Source organism: Triturus cristatus, chromosome 5_2 (genome assembly GCF_964204655.1).
Source record: "Triturus cristatus chromosome 5_2, aTriCri1.1, whole genome shotgun sequence".
In the NCBI taxonomy this organism is placed as follows: domain Eukaryota; kingdom Metazoa; phylum Chordata; class Amphibia; order Caudata; family Salamandridae; genus Triturus; species Triturus cristatus.
The window spans coordinates 809,662,837-809,675,109 of NC_140588.1; positions in this window are offsets into that span (position 1 = coordinate 809,662,837).

A 12,273-nucleotide genomic window follows, 5' to 3' on the forward strand; every position below is an offset into this window, starting at 1 on the left:
CTGATTGGTAGAGATTTTGTGCACTGATGTTTTTAGCTGAACGCGAAAACAAAAGTTAAGCGAAAATGTATTATATTGGTAAAGAGAAGAAGAAAGTTTCACTGTTTGGAAAGGTAAAAAGATTGTTTGTGAAAGACAAGCCTGCAGTAAAGCAGGAGTGGAGACTATTCTCTCCCCTGGGAATGCCTGTATTTCCCATGCTAACGAAGTATGGCTATCACACCTGCTTGTGGGTAGAGAATTGGGTGCGATATACAAAAGGTGATGGTACGCTTGCATTTCCTCCAGAAGGTTCTTTTAACATAAAAGTTTTGCGGCATTTGAGAGAAACAATGGAGAAACTTGAGCCTAAACCTAGACCTATGCAATTTGAAGCATTAATGGATTGGGAAGATGCAGTGTATGAGAAAGAACGCAACAGAACAGGAAGAGGTTATGATGTTGGTTTGGATAAATATCAGAATGAGAATATTGAGAACAGAATATGTACATGGCAACAGGTGGATGTACCAAATGATTTGTTTACTGTCAGGAGTATGGGAGGATCTACAGGAGGTGAAAAGAAAGAGGAAAAGAAGAATGTTCAAATTTCAGGCTGTAGGTACAGTGATGCTAAAAATGAGTTACTGGATGACATTCTGGGTAACAGACCACCTCCATATCAAGGGGAACATGCGACAGTGGTGCCAAAGGCACCGCCAGCAGAAACTACAAATGTTTTCCAAATTGTTCCAGTCCCCATAGGGAATAGTGCAATAAATAGACAGGAATCTGTTCAAATTAATAGTACAGTAACGAAGCCAGAACTCCTTCCAATGAGCAGTACGATTATTTGGCAAAAAACACAAGTGATAAACAGGTCAAATCATGAAAAAGAAGAAAATGAGTTAGCAGTCAGGACACGAAAATTGTCTGAACAATTGAAAGAACTGCCTATGAATATGGAAGCTTTAACAGTCTCGATAAAAATAGATTCTGAAATTTCTGTTTCCAAAAGTGAGTATAAAAAGGTAAAGCACCAGTTGCAGGAGAAGGAAATTAATTTTGATAAAAAGCCTCAAATAAATAATGATTCAGGGTATGAAATAATGGATGCATTGTTAACTGAGTGTCCGCCACTTTATGTGTTTCCCATTAAAAATACTGAAAATATTGTACCAGTAAGTACTACAGTGGCTTCTGCTTCTGTTGAACATAGAGAAATACAGAATGAGAGAAATGTGCAGACATTTCAGATTGACTCACTACCTGTTGATTCAGCACTGACAGTGATACCTCCAGGTGTTACTGCTTTAAATGTGACTGATTCAGTGCAAAAACTACCAGCTGCAGATGCACAGACAGTGCCTAGACAAATTATGACTATCCAAATTAATATGGTCGCTACACAAAAGATTCAAACAGCTGTAGAAGGAGCAAATATGTCAGGGTTTACTTTGGAATCTCAGCATTCACAGATTATTGAACAGAAACTACCCCCACCAGTCCAAGCATTGAAAGATGGGGGAGAAATTGTGTTTACAGCACTTACAGCCCAGGATAAAATAAATATACTCGGAGATGGGATTTTTCAAACCTACTTTGAGGAAGCAGCAGTAATTAAAAAGATAGAAAGCATGGAGGAACAAATTATCCCAGACCCCGAAAAAGAGAAACAGCTTAGTGTTTTAAATTCAACATTTGAGCATGAAGAAGTTAACAGTCCTTGCAATTTAAATCATGAAAATATGAACCAGTGTCAGGAAAAATAATTAATTTCCCTGAGTAAGGAAACAAATACATGTGCAGTAACTACACATGGTAGACTGACTGATTTGGCTCAAAAATATGAAATTAATGTTTCAAGAAGTTTTCCATTTCAGAAAAGCTTCAGGATACATATAAATGAAGAGGCAAATGAGACAATGTGCTCTTCAGGAATGCAATTGCACGTTGCAGAAACGAAATATATTTTTTAATGCAATGGGTTTGAGAAATTAGGAGATAAGTGCACAAGAAAACATGAGAAGAAAAGGAAACCACCAGACCTAGCTGGGAAACTGGATAAGAAAAAGAAACCCCCAGATTTAGTTGAGGAAAATAATAAGCAAAATAAGGGAGAAGCTTTTGCTTGCTCATTGAGAAAAAGGAGGGATGTTGAGAAATGGAGAAGCAGGTGGAGAAAGAAGAAGAAACAAAAAGTTGATAGAGGATCATTAGAATGTCCTGATGCTCACAAATGTGAAACTGACTATATTACCAGAGGGAATTGGTTTGCAGATGAATTGGCAAATTATTGCACAAAACTGAATTGTTCTTTGAATCAGGCACGGGCAAAGGAAGACACTTTTTCCAAATATCTAATGCTTACTAACACAGTAGAAACATGGAAAGAAGTGAGGCAGTTGCAGTATCAGGCAAGCGATGAGGAAAAGAAAACATGGGTGAAAGAAGGTTGCACACAAAAAGAAGAGGATGATGTTTGGGTTTACCAAGATGAAAGAGCTCTTATGCCCGACAGTATGTTTGCCCATTTTGCACGCATGTATCATGGACAGGCACACACAGATAGGGAAACTCATTTCACCAACAAAGTTATCAGTCTGATCTGTGAAATACTGAGGACTAAACAGAAACTGCATTGTGCCTATTGTCCAGAAGCTTCTGGAGTTGGTGAGCAGGTGAATGGCACAATTAAAGTCAAATTAGCAAATATGTGTGATTCCACTGACTTGAAATGGCCGAATGTTTTGCCCCTAGTTCCAATAACCATGAGAAGTACACCTGACAGAAGGACAGGTTTAAATCCCTACAAGACACTAGTGGGACGAGCAATGAGAGAAGCATATGTACCTGATCAACAAGATAGGCCACTGAGAAATAGACTGCAGATTTAGGATACAAGTTCAGAATCAGGTGCTGAGCAACCAGAAGCTGTTAACAGAAGAGAAGCAGACTGTGAAATTGGTGATACTAGATTAACAGACTCTGCGAGTGTACAGCAAGGTGTAAGACTCAATGATTTTTCACCTGACAACGATTTAGATGGTACTGCCGAACTAGGACAGAAACAAAGTCAAGAGCAGAGGCAAGTACATGAAAAAGAGAGAACAGAAGACTCATAAATCATACAGTTCAAGATAATGGGAAGTGAAATACAAGCAGACACAGAGACTGAAAGCAAGGGAGAAGAAGGTTTAGAAATCCTGACAGTTATCTTGTCTGAAATTAGAGAAGAAACGGATGATCAGGAAATTCTGAACAAAGACTATGAACCTATGGAGAAGGATGATTCACACTTGTGGTCCAACGGAGTAAAGAGACTCAAGTATAAGATAGTGAGAAAAGGAACAACAGCTCTTGAAGATCAGATCTCTGAAATGACAAACAAGTTAGAACAGGAGAAATTGAACAGGCCACCTGAGTGGACTTAAATAGTCTTACAAAACATAGAAGAAGTAGATTTAAGAAAGGAAAGGGACAGTGACAACGACAGTGAGCAGGACAAACAAAACGACTTGAGGCCACCCTAACAGCGTTACAGAAAACACTTTTGGGTTTTAGCACACAAGACGAAGTCGATTTTTCATGAACCATTTCCAAGTGGTTAAAATAAAAGAAGGGGCAAAGGACAGAAAGTCATTCAAGTGTGAAAACACAATTTGTACATACGGTACATATTTAGTAGATTTCATTTATAGGTTAACTTAGATACCATAGCGGATATGGACAGTCCTAAAAATAGATATAACATTTTTGCTTTGGGTGTAGCTTGTGTTTATGTTGTACCATTTTACTAATGGTGCTGTTAACAATGTACCAATAGTTGCACAAGTAGATAGAACTGCACTTCACAAGGATAAGTAAGTTTTAGATTTAGAACTAAAAATAACATTTTGTCGAGAACAGGAGAAATGAGAAAGAAATATGCTGAACTAACAAAATTATTGAGAAGTGTCTGATCGAATAAAATGTAGTGGGATGAATGGGTGGTTTGGGATTTGGTGATGATGAAATCATCAAAGGGGGGATTGATGGAGCAGAGTACAGAAGATTTTGTGTGTACCCCGTTCAGACCAATCACCCCCCCATAACAAAGTAATATATTAATTTTGTTTGCTGTGTATTAACCAAACACACACATTACATGTGGGAAATGCTCTGCATTAACAGGTTTGATTAACATATTAATTAATGGTGTAAAATGCACGTTTAATCTATTTTGCGCATTTAAATAGTGTAATAGTGCATGTCTATGTTGTAGTGTACATTGTGCATTGCATGCTGCTTTTGCTTCATTTTAATGTATTGCAGTGTGATGCTTTTCCGCTAGGTAACAGTTTTTAGGGGATAAATATTAGCCCTGGGAGTTGGAGGGACAGAAAACACTTATTTTCTGTGTATTCACATTTTCTTTGTGTTCGTTTATCTTAGTTTGGCTGGTGGCCAGTTTCAAGATGGCTTCGTTTTTCCCGGTTCTGCACAGTAGAGAATGCTTGCATCATCTGGCTGGAGGAACCTCATGCATGCACTGTGCTCCACTGAACTTTGCAACTCCAGCTGACTATGTTCGAGGCCGGTAGTGGCTGAGAGCCAGAATGATAGCACGAGAACAGCTGAATGCCTGCCAAAGAGAAACAGTTGAATGCCTGCCAAAGAATGACCACGTGGAAACAGCTGAATCCCTGACACTGAACAGTTGAATCCCAGCCAATGAACCTTTGAATGCCTGCTACTGAACTGTGGACAGTCAAATTTGTATCTATCAGCTTGTCAAACATAAAGTTATTCACAGACATCCTGGGAGCGGAGAAGTACATTGTTATTAATGGACATCCTGGGAGCTGAGAAATACATCGTTATGAACGGACATCCTGAGAGCTGAGAACTGCATTGTCATGACCAATCAGAGCAAGGGAAACAACAAGAGTTGAAACATTTGAGGGTAGAGAGCCAGCAAACACAGTATAAATATCAGACCAAAATTGGGGTTTAGTATCAGAGAAGGCGGAGGAGAAAAAGCTGCTTTGGAGAGATGCTGGGAGCTTGGAATTATGCCAGACTGTGCACTGATGACCCCTGTAGGTTCGAGATCATTGTGGGACACTAGCCTGGGTGAGAGAAGTCGTCGAGGAGGTCAAGGGTTTATTAAGTAAATTGGGGTTTTAGTGCTGGGTAGGAAGGTTTTAGTGTAATAAATCTTTAGAATTAAATGCATGTTTTTAACTATGGTTCACTGATCCTTCATTCTGGAACCCTCTGTCAGTTACATGACCAAGGATTGATTTTTAACCATTTTGAGAATAATGAAATGAATGCAAACCTACATTTTCTCTCTATGACTTTTATTAAACAGTTTCTTGATTTATGTCCTGAATAAATGGCAATGCTCAAGTGAAAAATAATAGTTAGAGAATAAATGATAATTTCCTTTATGCAAATTAATTACATAAAATCTTTTAAATGATTTCAGGTGTTCGTGATTCTTTTTAGAGTCAATTAATTATGCAATTCAATATATTGTTGTAGTGAGGTTAAGCTGGTTTTGACAATCACCATCAACCAATCCAACTAATTGGTCCATCGACCAAGTGGGTGGAGTGCCTTGATGTTAAAGCTAGGATTCTACAGATGCAGATGTACATGATGTATTTAATGTAAATATTTTCCTATAGGTAATAAGGTACCCCCCCACATGTCCAGCGCTTGAATTACTCATCCCTCCTGTGTGTGCAGACTCAGTGAGAGAGACGTGTGAGTGTTGGTGTTATAGGCCCCACCAATGACTGCGTGAGTGAATGAGCTAGTGTGACGTCGGGTCTGTGATGCAGGGAGGGTATTGGTACATGTTATTTCCCATTCTTTCCGGTCTCGCGCTGCATCAAAGACACATATTAATGAGCATTGAAGCACGATCCGCTGTAAGAAATCCAACCCCAAATTTACAAAACACTTTCTAGATTATAACCACAAATACTCTGATTTATAATGGGTTGTCCTAGAAGTGATGAGAAACCAAAAGACGGACATCACAAAAAACTTGCATATCAGGGAACAATGCTGGGTATACCGCCTACATACATGGGACACTGGTTTGAATGATGAGATCCTATGGCTACAGATGGGACAATGACGCACACCATATAGCCCATCAGACACCACATGATCTATAACCATTGTGTTTCCTTCAATGCGAGCAAACACCAGTACTAATAGCGCAGAATCATTGATCAGCCCACAACTGATCCACAGACAACCGATCCGATTACGAGTCTTCGTGTAGTAGCGGATCCTACACACGCTGAGTCTGTCTTAAATAATAACAAATACAACATTGAGACTGAGAGAACTAGGCCTCACCGCCTTTAAACATCACCTTTAAGTACACCTTTGTGCACAACCTTGGCGCTTATGTCCCTCACATTAACTAGCGTGTCTACTTTAATACCCACACATTACCTGTTAAAAAGACCAAAAACATTAAACATAAATAGTAATGGAGGCATAGCGTTGCCTCAATGATTGCAAATATGCGACCCACGGTCTTGCTGCTGATCAGAACTATGGCCTGCTGCACGAGCGGCCTTTGTTTATTTATTTGTTACATTTATTTTTTATTTCTAAACATAAGCAATACTTTGCACACATTACGAGTATTTGCCGAAGGGCACACCTAACACTCGGTGACTGGTGAAACAACTTGCAGTCCCGAGGGACGGAGACCAGGCAATGCCTAACCCTGATGAGCGGTCTAACGGGCAGAACACGTCCAGCCATGTCACCTCAGCCCCGCCCTCCAGCCATGCCTAGGAATGGAGCTAAACCGGCTCTATGACCAGGCATACACAGGGCAAAGGCGGAACTGGATATCACCCACTACTACTTCCTCTTCACTAAATCAGAGTCAGGAGCCCAGGCAAACCGGTGCGATAGAGGCTATGGGGACACCGGATCCGACATGGGTGAAAACAATTATGCCTAAATTAGCACAAATTACCTACTTTGGTAAACTATAAAAACCCCAAACTCTCCATGACCATTCATCGACGGGGAGGAAAGATGGACGCAGCTAGGTTTTCGGGGGAAGGCGCACCTTGACACAGTAAGAGCATGAATGAATGTGTGTGTGGAAACGCCTGACACACCTAAGGAGAACATTCCTGTTTGTTTTAAAATAACATCTGCATGAATTTAAATCTGACAAACACACTTTGGTTTTGTCTTCCAAATTTTTAGAGTGTGACTAGAGGGGCCTTCCTCCACCCATCCCATGGAGAAAGTAGTTTAGGACTCTTGGGTAAGATATGAGCTTCTCCAAGCTTCCACTTAGCAGTTGGAGCCTCTGACAATTCCCTCATCTAACTAACAGTATGTTATGCCAATGTCTGAACTACGCTTGATATACACCCTTGCTTTCCACCTCTGCCTTCCAGCCTTCACCGTGGTTATGGGAGCGTGGGTAAGCAGTTTGTTATTTTCTACATCAGAATAGTGGGTATGTGTGCATGAGTTAAACTATCAGATGTATCACCGCCTTCAATTGCATTTTGGATGCTTGTTTTAATCCTTTTGTGGTGTCACCACCTGAAATGCGCCTGCTATTGCTGTATGGTTACCCCTGATCCCCTGACTACTGATATGGTTTGCGGCCCTTTACCCCTTCCTAACCTCTACAGCTGACCTGCTCCTGATTTCCCCTCTCCCCCCCAAATGACCCATTCCTCACATCAGCTGTGGGCCCCCTCTCCTTCTACTGTCCCCTTCACCTAACTCCATGGCTGACATCACTCCTAGACCCCCGATACCTAGCCCCGCAATTGGACAAAGATCAGCCTGATTTTGTACTCCCTAATGGGATTCACTACCCGTACAATTTGTCATTCTCAGTAAGTTTCTCCCACTTACTCCCCCTTGCCATCCTTTCTTCTCGACCTTCCTCGGCTGATCCAAAACTTGCGTGCAACGCTGCGACTCACCCTCTGGACTGGCATCTTACGTCTACTGTCGTCGCTCTGGTGACGCAACTGAACCTCCACTGTCTTCATCAGTTAATCTACAATCGGTCTCGTCCCTAAGCCCCCTTCCATCCCCTCATAGTGACCACGCGGGCCATGGCCATAGCGGCCAATGCGCAATTGCACGTTTAATTACTGCCCCTCAGTGGTTTTCCTCAATAAATCTCACAGTGACCACGTGGGTCATGGCTATAGCTGCCCATGAGCTATCGCAGGGTTAATTACTGCCCCTGATTGGTTTTCCACAATAAAGGCCACCCATGATATGTCATCTATCTGCATCTAGGAATTCTGTCCTTGTCTGCTATCGCAGGGTTATCTATTGTCCCTCTGTTATTTTCCTCAATATACACTCTCTTTGATGTGTTATTTATATATCTTTAGGAAAGCTGTCATTGTTTGTGCCCATGCGCTACCACAGGGTCAATTAATGTCCCTTTGTTGTTTCCCTATACATACGTTGTCCTTGATTTGTTATCTGTATCTAGGAAATATGTCCACAATATGTTATTTCTCTACATCTGGGATATCTGTTACCCCAACTAACCCCCAATACCCCTCTGCATGATTTGCCTTTACAAATGTGCGCATTCACTTGTGTGGTTGCCCTTTGCAAATTTACGCATCCACTCCTGTTCCTCCAACTGCCCTGCCTTACGTCGTACTAGTCAATCTTGCTGCTTCCACTCTTAACTGGCGCGTATCCTCCCCTCTAATCAGCTCCCCTTTACTCATTAATCTCTGATTCTGCCCTTGCTCCTTGCACCACTCTCCCTTCATCTCTCCCCCCTCTCCTTCCTAATTAGTCACCAAACATGTCACCTCCCATTTACATCATAGACTGCCAAGACCTTTCACTAACCAAACATGGCCCTAACTCCTGGACCATTCCTTACCCTCCCAATCTTTCCAAAAATGCTAAGAAAAACTTTAAGCATAAAACACTGATCCGCCACCCTGAAACCATAATTGTAGATAACTACCACAGCCTCTCCTCTCCCATAAAAACCAATTACATCTTCTTCTCCAAGCGCCCCTCAAAATGGAAGAGTATTTTCTTACGTCACCTCTCGGTCACGAAATCGTGCAAAATTCCCTACGGATTTAAACTATCCACCTCCTCCTCTCCTACCTTCCCTGGGATCATTGACATCTCCATCTTCAAAACAGGAAACATCCTCATACAAGCATCAGAACAATTTCAGCAACTTATCCTTCCATCTATTCAATTCTTATCCTAATCCCACACCTATGCCACCCCATGATCTCCCTGTACTCGTCCCTCCTTCCCCTATGTAGCACTTCCTCCCGCAACTAACTCTAACCCTATCAATGTCACCACTTCTTCTACTCCCATTTACTCACTCTCTCCCGATGCACCATCTCTAGACACCACCACCTCATCGGACATCTCCCCAACTTCCACACTAATCAATAATCTTACCCTCACTAACGTTAATAACCAATGCCTCCTGTTAGACCTGTCAGCCCTAGGGTGGTCTTACCACGTTTTTTTGCCCTTGTCGCCTCATTTTTGCCACCATCTTTTTGTTGGCCCTAGGTCTCTGGGCGCCTTACCACTGCCAAACAGTGCTGAGGTGCAGGTGCTCTCTCCTAATAACATGGCTGCCACAGGCCCCTGCTACTGCGAAGTGGCCATTGCATACACGCACTAGTGGTTAGGAGCAGGCTGGGACATCTTGATACAGTATCTTTACCATCCCGCCTTTTTGTCCCATAGACAGTTATGTGGAAGCTCCTGGAACCTTCCAGCCCTGCGAGGGATTATGCTTTGCCGCCTTTACAGGAGGGTCACCTGACCTGGGGGTATAAGAGGAAAGGAGGGAAACTGAACTAGTCAGTTGGGGCACCACTGGACCTGGGGAATCCTCTGCCGGAGCGTAGGCGGTTGGGCCTAGGGGAGAAATCTACACTACTGGGACAGACTGAGTCTAGTCCCTGCTGTATCCAAGTTAGATGAGGGACTCTGCCTGCCTGCTGATCTTGCCTGTTGAGGGAGAACCCCAGGCGACCAACTCCAGTGTGCTACAGGGATCCACCCTGCCTCTGATGCCTGCCAACTCAACCCCCTTCTCCCCCTCATAAGCCTGCCAGGGAGACCTGCCATCATCCTTCCCCCTAAGAGAAGCCCTGACCTGGAAACGTGGACTGTGTTATGAGCCCTACCAGAACTACAGGTAAAGCGCAGTGCCCACCTAGCGCTGCACTGCCAGGACTGAGCTCCGCAGAAGATTAATCCACCCATACTGGTCCTCAGCGCTGTGTAGCTTCTGGGTGCTACTTCGCCCTTTCCTCGCTGAGCTGCCGCCATACCTTCCCCCACCTGCTGTGTTCCCCCTTGCGCTGGGTCCTTGAAGTGCTGCAAGCCGTCACCGCCGCGGCCCGGGACGTAGGGGGACTACCGCTGTGCTCCTTTCAAGTGGTAACTGCTAAGCGCTGTAAGCTCTAAGAGCTACACGGCCCCAAATCACCACCGCAGCCCGGTACCTGCGACCCCCACGCTGAGCCGTGGGAGCGCTCGCCTGCCGAGGGTCACCGCTGCGGCCCGCTGGGAAGAAGGAGGCGCTGCCTGTGCTGCTGTCGAGTGCGCCGTGGGCCCGGGAATCACTGCCGAGGCCCAGGCGCCTGCCGCCACCAGGATCGCCTGCTGCTGACATCCCCGCTGCGTCCCCGAAGCCGGGAGAGGGCTGCTGCGGTATCGGGGAGGCCTGTACCAAGCCGGCGAAGCCAGTGCGTCCTGTAACACGTGAGGGGGGCTCCAGCCGCGTCACCAGCCACGCCCCCGCCATGCCGTGCAGCCATTGGACGAGGCTGACGCGCCCCCAACGAGCAGGGATTGGCTGCTGCGGGCGCGCCCTATGAGGCCTGGGCCGGAGTGGTCCCAGGGAGAAGAAGATGCCACAGGGCCGAGACCGGCTCCGACACCCCCTGCCTCACCCCAACCACGAGCAAGAGCCACAGGGAGCCGGCTTGGCCTGCGCAGGCTCCCGCCTGAACTGGAGCTCCCGGTGCAAGGTAAACCCCCTGGGGGAGGGCAGAGAATCTGCAGGAACTGCGGGGGCTGCCCAGGAGTTTCCATCTACTGGTGAGGCAGCCCCGCTACTGCCCCTTCCCTCCAGAAACTGCAACGGCCCTGGAAGGCCCCCATTTAAGCCTTACTGACAAGCTGTTGGGGCTAGAGTGAGCCTAAGACTGCACAGGGTGCACTAAAGAGGGGGTGGGGCCAGGCTCACAGGAAACTCTGTCTTTAGGGGCCCAAAAGCTAACAGCTGAGATAATACCCCCTGAGCAAAGATGCTTTGTTGTGACTCCGCCAGGAGAGTATATTGATGTTCTTTGTATGCCCAACTTACTTGAATGCATTAGTTGTTGCCCTTGAGGTTATCTGCACTGGTTACCTGATTGAATTAACCGTTACCCTGAGATTACTGGTGCTATACACTTGAAGGAGTTTACACTGATTTGAGCCGAGATTAATTGAATGTTGCCCTAAAATGCACTGTTTTATTTACTGGGATGAATTGATTGTTGCCCAGCTATTCTCTGTTTTAGCTACTTTAATGAATTGATTGCTATCTTAAAATTACCTTCATTAATCCTGAAATGAATTTATGCACCATGTTTTGCCTTAGATAAACGAGGACGTCCTCGCGGCTGAGCGCATACACTGCTGCTAACTCAGCGAGACGACTCTACGACTGATTAGTTCGGTCCAAAGCTTCGATTGAATCTTTCACCAACAAGACGCCACTATGTATTTTGACGACCCCAGACATTAAACTTCGCACCATAACAGGACGTTTGGTATACGCTTTCCAATAATATTGGACCCTGAATTATATCAGACACACGATTTAATCTAGAAGTCACTCAGGTTGCCCCTCTGGTCCTGATGAAGACCCGCACGGCCAAGGTTTACAAAATCCCTTAAGGCCATCAAGACGGGTCGAAACGTTGACGCCCACCCCCTCAACCGCCTGGGACACACAACCTCCTTTCGTGCCAGACCATTAATTGGTTTTCTCTAATTACATAAATGTCCCTTTGTAATTTATGAATGTGGCCAGGTTCTGTTTTGGACGGTGAATCACGACCGATCCCTTTGTGAATCCAAAAATCCTTTAATTACTATGTTCTATTACTCTCTACCTCACTCACTCACCCTTTAGCAATCTTGCTTCATGGTTGTTCCCTCTGGAGCAACCTTGTGTTGTATATTACAAAAATTAAAATTTAAATTGCCTAAAAAGAAAATAAA